The sequence below is a fragment of the Staurois parvus genome, unplaced genomic scaffold (assembly GCF_062004578.1).
Source record: "Staurois parvus isolate SC_StPar_1 unplaced genomic scaffold, SC_StPar_1.0 ptg000048l, whole genome shotgun sequence".
Taxonomy (NCBI): Eukaryota; Metazoa; Chordata; class Amphibia; order Anura; family Ranidae; genus Staurois; species Staurois parvus.
The window spans coordinates 12784562-12800796 of record NW_028317844.1 but is presented as its reverse complement, the minus strand read 5'-3'; the positions used below and the strand labels follow the sequence as shown (position 1 = coordinate 12800796).

General features: G+C 39.8%; 1 protein-coding gene across 1 annotated transcript in view; it reads right to left on the bottom strand.

The window, feature by feature from the left end:
* Nucleotides 1-16235, bottom strand: part of ASCC3 (activating signal cointegrator 1 complex subunit 3) — a 915848-nt gene that overhangs the window by 712253 nt on the left and 187360 nt on the right. The window lies entirely within an intron of this gene.

The window sequence follows — 16235 nt, the reverse complement described above, 5'->3', positions numbered from 1 at the left end:
AAATTGGCAGGCAGATTTCTTCAGCCATCAACAATTGTCTACAGGGGAGTGGGCTCTTCACCCAGCTGCCCTCTCCTGTAAGGAACTGATCCTGGTACTAAAGAAAAACAAGGTGATTTTTTTTAGCCTCAAACATCCTAAGCAGGATATTGTGTTGCCTTCTTTTTGTCCTAAGCCGCAGATGTAAGGGGACAAGGTTCTCCACACTCTAGAGCTGTTTGTGCTATCAGGAGTTACTTGAATTTGACTGCTGGAATTCAAAAATCCGATTCCCTATTTTGTGCTTCTCGAGGAAGGATACAGCTTCCAAGTCTACAATTTCTCATTGGATTCATCAGCATGAAAGGAAAGATTCCACAGTTTTATTTGCGACGCTCCTTTTACCTGGAGTCCTGGTGTCTCCTGGGCTATATATCATCAAGTTTCGGCAGTTCAAGTTTGTATGGCTACTATCTGGTCTTCGGTTCATACTATTACAAAGTTTGATCAGATAGATGTTAGAGCCGCTGATGACACTACCTTTGGTTGGAGTGTTTTGCAGGCTGCTGTATGAGGTTCTATCCTGTTCTGGTTTGTTTTTTGGAGTCTGTTGTCCTCTTATCAAATTCAGTGCTTTGGGACATCCCTGTCGTAAAGATTCTGAAAACAATTTGTGTCCCATAATGTATGATAAAGAAAATTAGATTTTTGGTTTACCTTCAAAATCCTTTCGTTGGAGTATTAGGTCACAAGGTGCTGTGTACAAAAATGCTGTTATGAAAGCGAAGGCGAAGTGGGAAGGGTGCAGTAGCACTTCAGTACCTTCCAGGTCAACTACAAAGGATACGAGCTTTAGTATAATTAAAATGCTACTTCAGTTGCCTTAGATATAAAAGTAACTTTTACTAAAATGTACATTGTAGCTGTTCATGTACTACATATTCCTTATGAGATCAACTGAATCAACTGATTTCTTTAAAGTATATGTTACCCCAATGTTTTGCCTTGCATTTCTATTTTAAAGTTAACGGGTTATTTCACAAGGTAACAGTTCACATACACTTTACTATACCAACAGTACATTGCATACAACATTTGCAGAGGAAACCCTCAGGAAAACAGTAGGAAGGTCAGCAAGCCTAGATATATTCAACAAAACCAAGTGTAGCTACATGCTGCTATAGATGCTCTATCACAGTCTCCTGATTATGTGAAAACCATATGGACACACAAGAAAGCAACTCTCCTGTAACTGTCAGCATTAAGACCACATGGCGAACTAATTAACGGTTTAAGCCAGATATTAATGAAGGAGAAGAATGCACTAATTCTTCTGGCTGAAGGTAAAAAGTAATTGAAATTTCATCTAAAAGGCTTAAAAACAGATTAGCAAGTTGATCAGCAGGAAGTGCCACAATAAACTCAGAAAACAAAACCTGCCAAGAGAAAACTCGCATAGACACTCTTCATCTGAGCTCTGTATTGAAAGAAATGCTGGTCGCCGCTCAGCAATCTTGCTTCACTAAGAATATAAAAAGCCTTAACTCCGCTCAAACAAATGATATTTTAGGAAAAACAGTGGCTGTAATTTCAAGGGGAAATGAGATGGCTATTTTATGCATGCTGGAAATTAAAGACTCATTATGCTAAAAAGTAGCAAGACAGGAAACACAAGGAAAATATGTCTCCACATATAGATTCCAGAAGTTTTAGCACTCTAATCCTGGTTTTATAAGAGATTTCCCTTCAGATGAACACATTTAGATGTGGGTAAGCAGAAGGTCAGCTGAAAGTCATGCTTTATTGAAGAAGAAGCACTGAAGGCCTGAATCGGATTAGCATTTGAAGTACTATAGCAGTCTTTGTGCAAAGAGAACATTGAACTGATAAAAAAAAAAAAAATTACAGTACTACTCTTTAGAGAATTCTACCACTTTATGCCAACATGATTTTTCACCGGATGTTGTATGGCAAAATATTCTATACATCAATAAGGGGAATGGTACACACTCAAGTCCTTTGTCAGAAACATCAAGGCCCATTATAATATATTTAATATATTCAGCAAAAATGACTAAGATAATTATAAAAGTTTGTAAAGGGCACTAATACTCCCTAGTGATACAAAGTAACAAAAGAAGAGTTATAGGCATATAGAAAAAAAGCATAGGTCACTGTACCCCTATTACAAAATCACTGTGCATTACCTTTACCTTTCCCAGTAACATTAATACCTAATAGGAAAAGCTGTGCTGCAGTCTTTTAGTTTTAAACTCATAAGAAAAAAAAAAGAAAAGAAAAAAAAAAACACCCCTCCTTTTTTGCACTGCATAATTTCCTAAAAAGTAATATACCAGGATTTATTTTCTTAGGACGGAAAATGGTCTTGTTTGGCATTACGAAAAAGCTACATTTGTTAATAGTGTGTCTTACTTGAATGCTGCATAGCAATTTTATACCTGTAAGGGAATAAAACATGCACGGACCATTGCATTATGAGACGGGAGTCGGGAACCTTTCTCCCATAAAGTACAAAATAGATTCCATTTTTGCAAAGGCAATTTTGCATGCTGCCACTACGCCATAAAAAATGTAAAAGCTCTTCACTCAACTGAGTATAATGAAATTTACCAAATAGCACAAAATGAAATAGTAAGGTTGTTCTGGTGAAATGTCTTATGTCTGCTTACGTGTGTGATTTGTTTCAAAACTAGGGAAGCCATAAAAGTTGGCTGTAAACTACCATATGTTCTTTTTTAATAAACAAAGGTCTGTACTGAAAATCCACGAACCTAGAAAGAACCATTTTCCTCTATACTGGCAGGCTGACTGCTCGCATATTACATGGAAAATGCTGAACCCTGATAAATGTGCTGTAGGCTTTTATTTCTCTTTGCAGCCAGAAAATGTATGTCTTACCAATGGGTATTATGAAACAGTCAAGCTAAGGAGAAAAGACGACTTTTTAAATTAGTCCCATTGTGTCGCTGTATTGTAACCTTTGTCTTAGAGATTACATGGCGCCCTGAGATTTCTGACACAACACTACATGAACAAAGACAAGCCAAATCAACTGACAGCCAGAAAAAACACTCTGAAGACAAGGTTTAAAAACAATAATTGTTGTGCATCATACCTGTGTGTTTCATATACAGCAGTTTGGCATTCTATTCCATTTAAACAAAGAAAGCAAAAATATACGTAAATATAATCAAACGTTTTATTATATTAGGATAGGTAAACTGGAAAGTGCATAGTAAAATATTTTGTGCCTATGCACACCATTGTAGTGTGGCAGTAACTCATGGTAAAAGGCGATATGTTGGTGTGATTCTTAATGGCACCCCAAGGCATCTTCTCAGGGCCCTTGCAAGGCCATGCTGCATGCATGATTTTTGGTCCACAGTTGCTGTGGGGCAATCTATTAAAATAAATGGACTACCCCTAAACAACACACATTAAAAAATATGCTTAACACTATAGCAGACTGCACTAGTGTGAATAGCCCTTAGTGATCACAGCAACCAGCTAGAGCTACAGTATCTCACAGAAGTGAGCACACCCCTCAAATGTTTGTAAATATTATATTTTTTCATGTGACAACAATGAAGAAATGACACTTTGCTACAATGTAAAGTAGTGAGTGTACAGCTTGTATAACAGTGTAAATTTGCTGTCCCCTCAAAATAACTCAACACACAGCCATTAATGTCTAAACCGCAGGCAGCAAAAGTGAGTATACCCCTAAGTGAAAATGTCCAAATTGGGTCCAAAATGTCAATATTTTGTGTGGCCACCATTATTTTCCAGCATTGCCTTAACCCTCTTGGGCATGGAGTTCACCAGAGCTTCACAGGTTGCCACTGGAGTCCTCTTCCACTCCTCCATGACGACATCACAGAGCTGGTGGATGTTCGAGACCTTGCGCTTCTCCACTATCCGTTTGAGGATGCCCCACAGATGCTCAATAGGGTTTACGTCTGGAGACATGCTAGGCCAGTCCATCACCTTTACCCTCAGCTTCTTTAGCAAGGCAGTGGTCGTCTTGGAGGTGTGTTTGGGGTCGTTATGTTGGAATATTGCCCTGCAGCCCAGTCTCCGAAAGGAGGGGATCATGCTCTGCTTCAGTATGTCACAGTACATGATGGCATTCATGGTTCCCTCAATGAACTGTAGCTCCCCAGTGCCGGTAGCACTCATGCAACCACCGACCATGACAATCCTACCACCATGCTTGACTGTAGGCAAGACGCACTTGTCTTTGTACTCATCACCAGGTTGCCACCCCACACGCTTGACACCGTCTGAACCAAATACGTTTATCTTGGTCTCATCAGACCACAGGACATGGCTCCAGTAATCAATGTCCTTAGTCTGCTTGCCGGGCTTTTTTGTGCATCATCTTTAGAAGAGGCTTCCTTCTGGGATGACAGCCATGCAGACCAATTTGATGCAGTGTGCGGCATATGGTCTGACCACTGACAGGCTTACTCCCCACCCCTTCAACCTCTGCAGCAATGCTGGCAGCACTCATACATCTATTTCCCAAAGACAATCTCTGGATATTATGCTGAGCACGTGCACTCAACTTCTTTGGTCGACCATGGCAAGGCCTGTTCTGAGTGGTACCTGTCCTGTTAAACTGCTGTATGGTCTTGGCCACCGTGCTGCAGCTCAGTTTCAGGGTCTTGGCAATCTTCTTATAGCCTAGGCCATCTTTATGTAGAGCAACAATCCTTTTTTTCAGATCCTCAGAGAGTTCTTTGCCATGAGGTGTCATGTTGAACTTCCAGTGACCAGTATGAGAGTCTGAGCGATAACACCAAATTTAACACACCTGCTCATCATTCACACATGAGACCTTGTAACACTAACGAGTCACATGACACCGGGAAGGGAAATGGCTAATTGGGTCCAATTTGGGCATTTTCACTTAGGGGTGTACTAACTTTTGTTGCCAGTGGTTTAGACATTAATGGCTGTGTGTTGAGTTATTTTGAGGGGACAGAAAATTGACACTGTTATACAAGCTGTACACTCACTACTTTACATTGTAGCAAAGTGTAATCTTCTCATTGTTGTCACATGAAAAGATATAATAAAATATTTACAAAAATGTGGAGGGGTGTACTCACTTCTGTGAGATACTGTATATATAACGATCTGTCTTCTCGTTCCTATCTATGTATAATCAGGAATGCTGTTCACCCTTGAGCCACTTTTCAGCCATCCTCTTTCTAAGACTAGGCCTGCTATTTCTATGCACATTACTGTGTCTTCTGGCTGAAAACTGCTGCTGCAATGCAGGCATGTAACCAACGTTTAATATCTACTTATTATAAAGCATCAGTACCTGAACAAATTTTCCTGTCCGTTTCTGAGAGCTTCAATACTCTTCTCAGTTTATCCCTGGAAACGCCTGTCTTTCAGTGGCCCTCAGAACACCTGCTTTCTCTTTATGGTGGGCATTTAAGACCAGGTATTTCTTTGACTCCGTGTTATTACAACCAACACTACATATAACCATAAGCACTGGAGAGTGTTAGGAAATACTCAAGCCAATAAAAGACCAGTGCTTCCAATAAACTTGTATAATAATATCTTGCAAGCATGCATGGTATGTTGCTTAGAGCAGGGCAAAAAGAATGGGGAATTTAACAAAAATGTCCCATACATCTAATTAAGGTTTCTTGAAACAAGAGGTTACCAGGGCTGCCTGCTACCAGCTATATCCACTTCAGAGCAATACTGTGCTCAACAATGTCAAAGTGGCAGATGGACGACAACATGCAAAAAGGACTGACAACAACTTTACCTAGCTACCCTTTTTCCATTCTATGCGTATTGAAGATTTTTATCATTGCAGATAGTGAAGCAAACCTGTCAAATTCTGGACAATTCAAACCGACTACATGAAGAAAAAATAAATGGCAGAGGTTATCTGCATCATTAACTACAGAAGCACACATCCAGGTAAATTCAGTCCACCACAGATAGCACCACAAACGGACATAACAAGTCGTACAAATTTAATCACTTCTCTTTCGGCACCATCCTCTATGCTCTGTTCTAGTTTGTGGAAGTTCCTCTATTTTGCTCTGGTTTAGATGTGCTGTTATTGCAGCATGCCATTGCTCCCCATCCACTATCTCTGGAGCGGCTTACAAAGAATTCACATGATTGCAGCCATATATTTTCATTGCATATGCAGCCTCTGCTTCCCTATTGTATTGCTACATAAAGGTTAGGCTGTTCTACTGCTTCTAAAAATGCAAGTCTATAAGTCAGCAGACACACAGCAAACAATGCACAAGCTATGCGGCTGAATATCATAAACATAATTAGGGCAGAGAGTGGGGAATTGCAGTAAGACATGGGGAGCTGTCTATAGTGTAAATCTAATGTACTGTAAGCATGTATAAATGTAACTGTTTACATACAGTCAGGTCCATAAATATTGGGACATCGACAAAAGTCTAACATTTTTGGCTCTATACACCACCACAATGGATGTGAAATGAAACAAACAAGATGTGCTTTAACTGCAGACTGTCAGCTTTAATTTGAGGGTATTTACATCCAAATCAGGTAAACGATGTAGGAATTACAACAGTTTGCATATGTGCCTCCCACTTGTTAAGGGACCAAAAGTAATGGGACAGAATAATAATCATAAATCAAACTTTCACTTTTTAATACTTGGTTGCAAATCCTTTGCAGTCAATTACAGCCTAAAGTCTGAAACGCATAGACATCACCAGACGCTGGGTTTCATCCCTGGTGATGCTCTGCCAGGCCTCTACTGCAACTGTCTTCAGTTCCTGCTTGTTCTTTGGGCATTTTCCCTTCAGTTTTGTCTTCAGCAAGTGAAATGCATGCTCAATCAGATTCAGGTCAGGTGATTGACTTGGCCATTGCATAACATTACACTTCTTTCCCTTAAAAAACGCTTTGGTTGCTTTTGCAGTATGCTTTGGGTCATTGTCCATCTGCACTGTGAAGCGGCGTCCAATGAGTTCTCAAGCATTTGGCTGAATAAGAGCAGATAATATTGCCCGAAACACTTCAGAATTCATCCTGCTGCTTTTGTCAGCAGTCACATCATCAATAAATACAAGAGAACCAGTTCCATTGGCAGCCATACATGCCCACGCCATGACACTACCACCACCATGCTTCACTGATGAGGTGGCATGCTTAGGCTCATGAGCAGTTCCTTTCCTTCTCCATACTCTTCTCTTCCCATCACTCTGGAACAAGTTGATCTTGGTCTCATCTGTCCATAGGATGTTGTTCCAGAACTGTGAAGGCTTTTTTAGATGTCGTTTGGCAAACTCTAATCTGGCCTTCCTGTTTTTGAGGCTCACCAATGGTTTACATCTTGTGGCGAACCCTCTGTATTCACTCTGGTGAAGTCTTCTCTTGATTGTTGACTTTGACACACATACACCTACCTCCCGGAGAGTGTTCTTGATCTGGCCAACTGTTGTGAAGGGAGTTTTCTTCACCAGGGAAAGAATTCTTCGGTCATCCACCATAGTTGTTTTCCGTGGTCTTCCGGGTCTTTTGGTGTTGCTGAGCACACTGGTGCGTTCCTTTTTTTTAAGAATGTTCCAAACAGTTGTTTTGGCCACGCCTAATGTTTTTGATATCTCTCTGATGGGTTTGTTTCGTTTTTTCAGCCTAATGATGGCTTGCTTCACTGATAGTGACAGCTCTTTGGATCTCATCTTGAGAGTTGAGAGCAACAGATATCAAATGCAAATAGCACACTTGAAATGAACTCTGGACCTTTTATCTGCTCATTGTAATTGGGATAATGAGGGAATAACACACACCTGGCCATGGAACAGCTGAGAAGCCAATTGTCCCATTACTTTTGGTCCCTTAACAAGTGGGAGGCACATATGCAAACTCTTGTAATTCCTACACCGTTCACCTGATTTGGATGTAAATACCCTCAAATTAAAGCTGACAGTCTGCAGTTAAAGCACATCTTGTTTGTTTCATTTCAAATCCATTGCGGTGGTATATAGAGCCAAAAATGGTAGAATTGTGTCAATGCCCCAATATTTATGGACCTGACTATATAGTATAATAAATATAAGCAAAACAATAAGCAGTCATTGAAATCACACAATACGTTCTCTTTAGAGAGTATGTAAAGGAAAAGTTTATTTTTTTGTGTTTTGTTTTGGATAAAATTGTGGTAGTTAGAACCCAAAACAGGATTTTATTGCTCATGCAGAGATTGGGTGTGCATAGGAAAAAGTGCAAATGTAGAACATAAAGTCCAAACTTCATTTATTCAGATTCTTGTATCATACAAATCCAGTGCAATTTGGGGGTTTAAAGGGTTACACTTCATTAGGGCTTAGTACTATGGAATTAAGTGCGTACTGGACAGATAAAACTTGAAGAATCTTAAGGGATAATTAGTACCCTCTAGAGCCCTTATATTCTTATATCCTTATATCCAGTATATGCAATATTTCTTAGTATCAAGCCCTTATGAAGGGGGTCCTTTGATCCCCCCCAAAACACTGGAATTTTATTATACCAGAGTCTAAATAAAATAACATTTCAACTATCTGACATTCTGTTTTTGGCACTTTCCACCTTACATGTTGAGTCCCTATATGAGCAATTCTATGGAGAGATGTCTAAGGATAATCATGTCATGTGCATTGTTTAAGACCTGACTAAAAACATCTGTTGCTTTAAGAGTTCAAGTGTCTCATGCCTTTTTCTGCTTCGGAAAGATTTTATTGATGTGTATGTCCCTGATATGGAGATGCACTCCCGCCATTAGCCCTGGTGTTCATTGTCACTGTGACTAAAAGGGAGAGAAAGTTCAAAAATGTTGTTACCAGATAAGAAATTGAGATATCTTTCAATGGGGACTCTTGTTTCAGTAACAACTGCCTTAAAGGGCATTTACCACACTTTGGAGAGATTTCTCTCTCATTTTATATTGTGTCACACAAAAAAGGGGAACAATGGCAGCGCTTTTAACCATTCCTTACTACACTGTTAGCTAGTAGTAGTTAGTCTTATTCAGCTAAACTTGTTCTGTAATGTTGAGAAAACTCTTCACAGCTTATCCAAGACACTTCTTGAGTTCTAATGAATATCAGGAATTATATCCACATAGGCAACATAGATACCATAAACCAATCACCATGGAAAGAATCAAGGCAGGTGTTGATTGCCCAAGACCTGGATGGGAGGGGTGAAAGCTGTGGGACAATCTCATTCTAGTTATATAATCTCACCGTTTGCGTCAGAAAGTGAGCATAGGAGTAAATCCATCAATTCACATTGTTGAAGGTATGAATTGCCAAATCACTGAGTAGTAGCACTTCCTCCACAGAAATCAGACCATAGTTTTATCATTTTCAAAGCAGAACAAGTGCAGTGAATAAACTAACCTCCAAAAAGGTTACTAGTTCCTCCACGCTACTGTATATTTACACTAAAATATGCTATATCTGTAACAATATCATCAGCAGATTTAGATGTTGTCCCAAAGATTGGTAGATAGTGCAAGCTTGTGAGTTCTGCATACATACTTGAGCAACATGTGCTGTAAACTAGTGTTCAGAAGACCAGGAAAGTATCATAGGAAACCAGTTTGATGATCTGGTGACTTTATAAGCTCCCCAGAATAAAAAGTCTGCATTGCTAGTATTTAAAGCTGAATTCCAGGCAGATTAAAAAAGACATATATTAAAGCAGTATTGAACCCAAAAGCAAACATTTATTATACTGTAGCTTACCAATTCTTAAATGTGGTGGCTGCATTAGTTTTCTTTTCAAGCTTCCTTTCCTTTATTTTCACCTGCTGACCTGGCCAGCAAATCTGTTTTTCAACAGAACAGGCTGTTCTGCAGATGTATCCATTAGAGGATTGAGACAAAAAAAATTACCATTGATAGGGGTGCTTGCAATAGTTAGCTTTTATTCATTTTTGTAAAACCTTTTTCCAAAAAGGAAAAAAACTGTTGCTGTAATTGCTTACAATGATTAGTAAGTTGGAATATTACATTTTTAGTTTGGGGTTTAATATCACTTTAATGCTGCTCTGTATTCCTTACTACATAATTAAATGTGTTTGTTTTTTTAAGTGCATGCAATATAAATGCTTGGTTTTGACTTGGCATCAGTCTCAAGCAGTATGTTTTACCGTTGAACTCAGACCAGGAGATGGCAAAGCAACACAATGAGCAAATCAGTTGAGCTGCAGTGCTTATGTGCTAACAAGGGGCAATCTAATAGGAGGAGAGATCAGAATGAAAGGGATATAAAGGTTTTCAGTCTGCTGCATCTAAGTTATGGGAGAGGGAGAGCAATTGTAACATAACAGCTGTAAGCAAAAGCAGCTTGTCTGCCTTGTCAGACTGGAGGGTTTTGTCTATGCATTTTATCTATGTATTTCGCTTTTTTACTTGATGTTCATCTTTAAAGCTGAAGTTTAGCTTAACCAGTTGCTGCCCGGCCTATGGCCAGATGGTGGCCGGGCGAACACTTAGTCCCTCCGGGAGGACGCCATATGGCATCCTTCCCTGCCCGCGCTGTGGAGAGATCTGTCACCGGCCGTGTACCTTGGATATGGCTGATAAGAGATCTATGTGCCAGCCTCATTGCCAGTACCATGTGACCTGCTGTGACCAATCACAGTAAATGTAAATGAAAAAGTCCAAAAAATTTGAAAAAAGTGTTTTCTTATAAAATTTAGCAAATAAATCTTTCATCATAAATCTTGGCCAAAATGTATTCTGTTAACTGTTTAGTAAAAAAAAAAAAAAAAAACCCAAATTAGTTTATAACCAAAAATGATAATTTTAAACCTTTTTTTTTTTATATTATTATTTGTGTTTTGTTTTTTTACATACTGTCACCCTAGCAGTACAGTGTCACCATGGTGACACCGTAATACTTGTGGGGGGGCGATGAAGATTTTTTTTTTTTTTTTTACACTGATTGCTTTTACACCTATAAAGGTTGTAAAAGCAATAATTTCTCCTTCTCTCTAGCTGCATTCTTGCAGCCATTGAGAACTACTGTGTGAGCTGTGATTGGTCACAGCTTTTCACATGGTACAAGGCTGTTGTGAATAGCCTTATACCATGTGACCTCTGTGATCATTCACAGATTCACAGAGGTCCCATCCGATGATCGGTGTTCCACTGTGTCCGGAGGACACAGCGGGCACCGGATCGCGGTGCTGCGCGCTCCCAGGGAGCGCACACAGCTAGAAAATGCGGGTGCCGTTTATGAACGGCAACCCGCCCCTGGAGTGCCACTGTCCTGCCGTTTATAAACAGCAGGCGGACAGCAAGTGGTTAAGGTAAAACATGCTTCAGTACTTTACATGTCCCAGTGTGACAACACTAACTTTTGCCTGTTCACTGCTGCCACTTCCGGGTTTATACCATCGCTGCCCAAAATATCTGGATAAGTGAGACATACTCATTGAGCTCCACATGCATACTGAAGTAGAGACAGTGCATGCTCTGGCCGATTTTAGTCAGTAACAAGGTAAAAGGGTAAAAAATGGAATAGCTTGTTGCCTTGGCAATGTTTTCCTGTGGATACAGAGAGACTCATCCACATTGTCAGCTGGGAGCGTGAACGCATAGAGGGCTCCAAAGGGCCCTAAGTTAAAGGAACCACCCTGAAAACAGAACCTAGGCTGGGCCCTGAGGGAACAAACCAAGTCAGGAGAAAAAGACAAGCTGAAAACCGAGAGAAGCAGCATACAAAGAAAGTCTCTCAGAAGTAGAAACTGCTTAAAAAAAGGCTTTAATATCACTTTTAAGTGTGAATCGATTTACTCATTCCAACATGTATCTTCTTAATATTTGCTCTGTGTTCATGATTTGCTTCATTACACATATTCATTATCATGCTCATAGTTGAACTCCTTGTTACTACTGACAGCTTCACTAGATAATGCTGCTGAAGCCATGGACTCTGACAACTGATTAGGGGAAAATTATTCATTTTTTTGTATAAATACATAGGCATTTAGAACATCACAATAAATTCAGAAAATGTGCCAACTTTTCTTCATGTAAAGGTTTATTAGAATAGTGCTATTATCTCCTTAGGAAAATTAACTTAAACCTGTTCTTCAGATCTCCTATCAGGAGGGTGTAATGCACCTGGTGAAACACAGGAGACCTTAAATTACATTTTCTAAAGACACAGGCCTAAAGCTGGCCATATGCTATTCACGTTTTGGTCAGTTCCTGAGGATTTAGCTAAGATTCGCTTAGAGGGTGGCCTTATCCAACAACCTCATGCCCAATAGAAAATTGCTGGATAAAAATGGCTGTATCCAATCAGATGCAACTACTGTATATTCTGACGCTTGCAGAACCAACTTAATTTTTTGCAATAAAACAACAGCCTTCTCTTAAACACAGCTCATCTCTAACTCACTTTTTTACCACCCTGGGCAGACACTGAAAATCACCTACAATACCTAGCCCACAACAGGACCTTCAATGTCAAGTCTGGACTAAGGGAATAAGGGACAAATAATGTCCTAGTGGGAAATAAGTCCCTCAGGTCCCTGCTTTGCTTCCCTCAGGAGTCACAGCACTGAGAACACACCATACTGCCTCACCTTCACTGATGCTTCCTAAATGAAAGTGATACCATTGGCAACCACCTTTCCATAATTAGCAGATTTTTGGTCACTTCCTATAAGATTTGTATGGACTGATGTCTAAGAACATTTCTAGAGCTTGTAGCAATTCAACTGCATTAGTGTTCCTGATTGTAGTAAAACAGGAACATCACTCCTCACAATCTGAAACATGAGACTGGAAAGAAGAGGAGGCATAGCAGAGAGGGTTGTTTAAACTGCACATCCCTGACCTAATAAATTGGCTGGATTATCATTCAATTTATAAACTGAAAACAATATTAGGCCTAAACTAGGCTTAAAAAAAATTGGCATTAAAATCAACCTTATGTCATAATTGGCAAACAAAGTTATCTCCTAGATTGTAAGCTCCAAGGAGCAGGGTCCTCTAATCCCTCTTGTATTGAACTGTATTGTTACTATTATTGTCTCCCACTACAATGTAAAGCGCTGAGCAAACCGTTGGCGCTATATAAATCCTGTATAATAATAATAATCTCCTTCAAAATTCCAAGACATGGTTAACGTAAAATAACGTAAAAAAAAAGTATAAGTAGAATGTACCATAATTTTCTATGTTTGTTCACTTCCATTTTTATTTCCCTTAACCAGTAGGCTCATGCGCAAAAAGTCTAACAAGCAACTTTCCATAAACCATGTGCACAGAATTGTTAAGAAAAGAAATGGAAGTCAAATCTACAACAGTTTAATGAGTGACACCACATTTTGCTCTGTAAGAAACTGACATTTTGTTTAACAGTGGTGTGCCTGTTACACTGAACTAGGGTTAAGGCACAAATGTTTGTGTGTTTATAGGCTTTGGCCTTATAAAGCTGACCATGCTTGCCCTTCAAACACAATAGCAACTAAACAGCACATGGAACTGTTATTTGTTCAGTTTATTACAAGTAAAATGTAGTGTATTTGAGTTGAGGCTTGTAAATGGCAGTAATCCAGAAATTGGAGGCATTTCTTCACAGCTTGAAGCAAAAATAAAGATTCATTGAAATATTCTTCTACATGATGAACGGCTTTACAACATGCACATCTACATGAATTTCCAATGCTTACCTCTCAGTTTGGTCACCTAAGGCATCTATAGTACTGCTGTTTATTAAGATGTTTTATGTATTTGGCTTGTAGAAATTAGATCTGCTGCCAATATAACAGCTCTTTCCAAGATGTGTGTACACATCTCAGTAGGCACAGCAAATACTCTCTGAACTCTCAATCCAGTGGCTGTGTTTTATTGACAGTTTAAATATTCTTCTGTCAAATAGTGGAAACAAAATATATTTCCCCCAATAACTTTATATAGATCATCACATAGGTCTGCCTATGAGGCACAAAATGTAGGCAACTGTTACATGCATGCATAAAAACCTTTAGCACATCACCGCAAAGGGCAGTAAACTATATAATACCTATATCAACAACATAAACAGGAATATAGACGTTAAAATAACCAAAAAAACTAAAACTTTCTTCATAAACATTTTTTTACTGTTCCAATATTATTTACAGCATCTGGACAATACAGAATGTTTTTTTACCTGGCAAATGCAACTCTTTTGGGTGCCAGATTAAAGAAATTCTACTGCACACAGTACAGAGACTTAAAGTACTGTATATAAATAGATCATGGATGACAAAGCTCCACATTGGGAGAACATGGGGAACCAGGAATAATATAGGGATTTTCTCTAGGAAGAAGTTTTGTAAGCCATAAAACAACCCCCAAGAGGTTACGAGTACGACAGATGTACCATACTAACATCCAAATGAAAAGAATGAAAGAATGGGTTAATATAAGACAAGTTTCAAAGTTGGGGTAAAATGGCTAAAACCATCTACAAATTCAAAGGTAGCATCTCATACTACCTGTTTAGGGGGAAGGGGGAAAGGGGAGGAGAGGGGGAGGAGAGGGGGAGGGGGAGGAGAGGGGGAGGGGGAGGAGAGGAGGGGGAGGGGAGGGGGAGGAGAGGGGGAGGGGGAGGAGAGGAGGGGGAGGGGGAGGAGAGGAGGGGGAGGGGGAGGAGAGGAGGGGGAGGGGGAGGAGAGGAGGGGGAGGGGGAGGGAGAGAGGGGTGTTGGATACAGAGATAGGTGGGGAAAAGAAAAAATGTGTCTATGAGATAACAGGGGGGGACGGACTCTCAGTTGCTGTCTCACTGTCATCTGTTCAAACATAGGCACATTTTTGTTGTTAGAAAAAGAGAGGAAGGTGCCTCTAAGTACAGTATTCACAATTTATTTAGTAAACAAGAGATTATTATTATACAGTATTTATAAAGCGCCAATAGTTCGCTCAGCGCTGGATACATTGCACTTATAAGATAAATAGTTAAAAAGACTCATCATGTGGTGTAATAAGATCCAGGTGGGACATCCAGCCATCCAGCAACAAACTCTGTCTATAGGATCAGGAAGTAGAGCCCAGGATGTGCCTGTGTATCAAAATTCAAGGTCTGAAGAAGGAGTCTATTGAGCATGCTCCGAAATGCATTACCGCCCCCTTCACCTCCTACATCCGACTCTGTTCTCCAAGCTTCATTTTGATGCACAGGCACATCGTGGGCTCTACTTCCTGATCCTATAGACAGAATTTGCTGCTGGACAGCTGGATGTCCCACCTGGATCTTAATAAACCACATGATGAGTCTTTTTAACTATTTATCTTGTAAGTGCAATTTATCTATTGTTTACTAATAAATTGTCAATACTGCACTTAGAGGCGCCTTCGTCTCTTTTTCTTGTTACTGCATTAGAGCCTTGCTTCCATCCATCCCGGATATCCTATAGCTACAGAAGTTGGGCTCTAACAAGCGCGCCCTGTATAATATCCATTTACATGTTTGTTGTTGCCTGGGTCATGTTGGAAAGATTTCCTCTCATTTGCCTGGCAACAGCTGTCACCTACTGTAGACAGCAAGTGAATTTCACTCTTTCTGACAGCGGCACAGGTAGGCTGATTGGCTGAGGTGGAGATTGTGTTGTCAACCGCTCACTTTTTTATCTCAGCCAATCAGAGAGCACCTTGTATTCACTGACATAATATAAGGCTGGTCCTGAAAGGCTGAGATGAGGTAAGACCGATTTACTTTCTTTCTGGATGCAGCAGGGAACAGTATAGAACTCAGCCAGGAAGACAGCACAGCCTGCTGTTCTGCAGCCTCCACAGTAGCCAGACAGTATTCACTGGAACCAATTCCTAAACACTAACCAAAACCAGTCACAGCTACTCTCTCTCCTTCTGCAGGGTAAATTGTCTTGTATCTGCCTCATTCTGTGGTTTTCTGCAAGCAGATTGTAGTGGGTGAGACCTGCAGGGTTCCTCCTACAAATTTGCTCTCTGCACACTATATGTACAGCACAGTGATGATGTCACTGCTATTTTTACCAGGTAATAACAAGGTTTGAAAATGTATTTGTTGTGCTCAAAGTTATTTTATATCCTTTGTTATCCTTTGTTTAAATAATTTGTGTGTGCCTAGAGTTCAGCTTTAGGATCACAAATCTGAAAATAAACAGGAAATTATATTTATCCTCCAATTATATCAATGGCTGATTTTTAAGGGAATCTGTTACTAGAAACATACAAA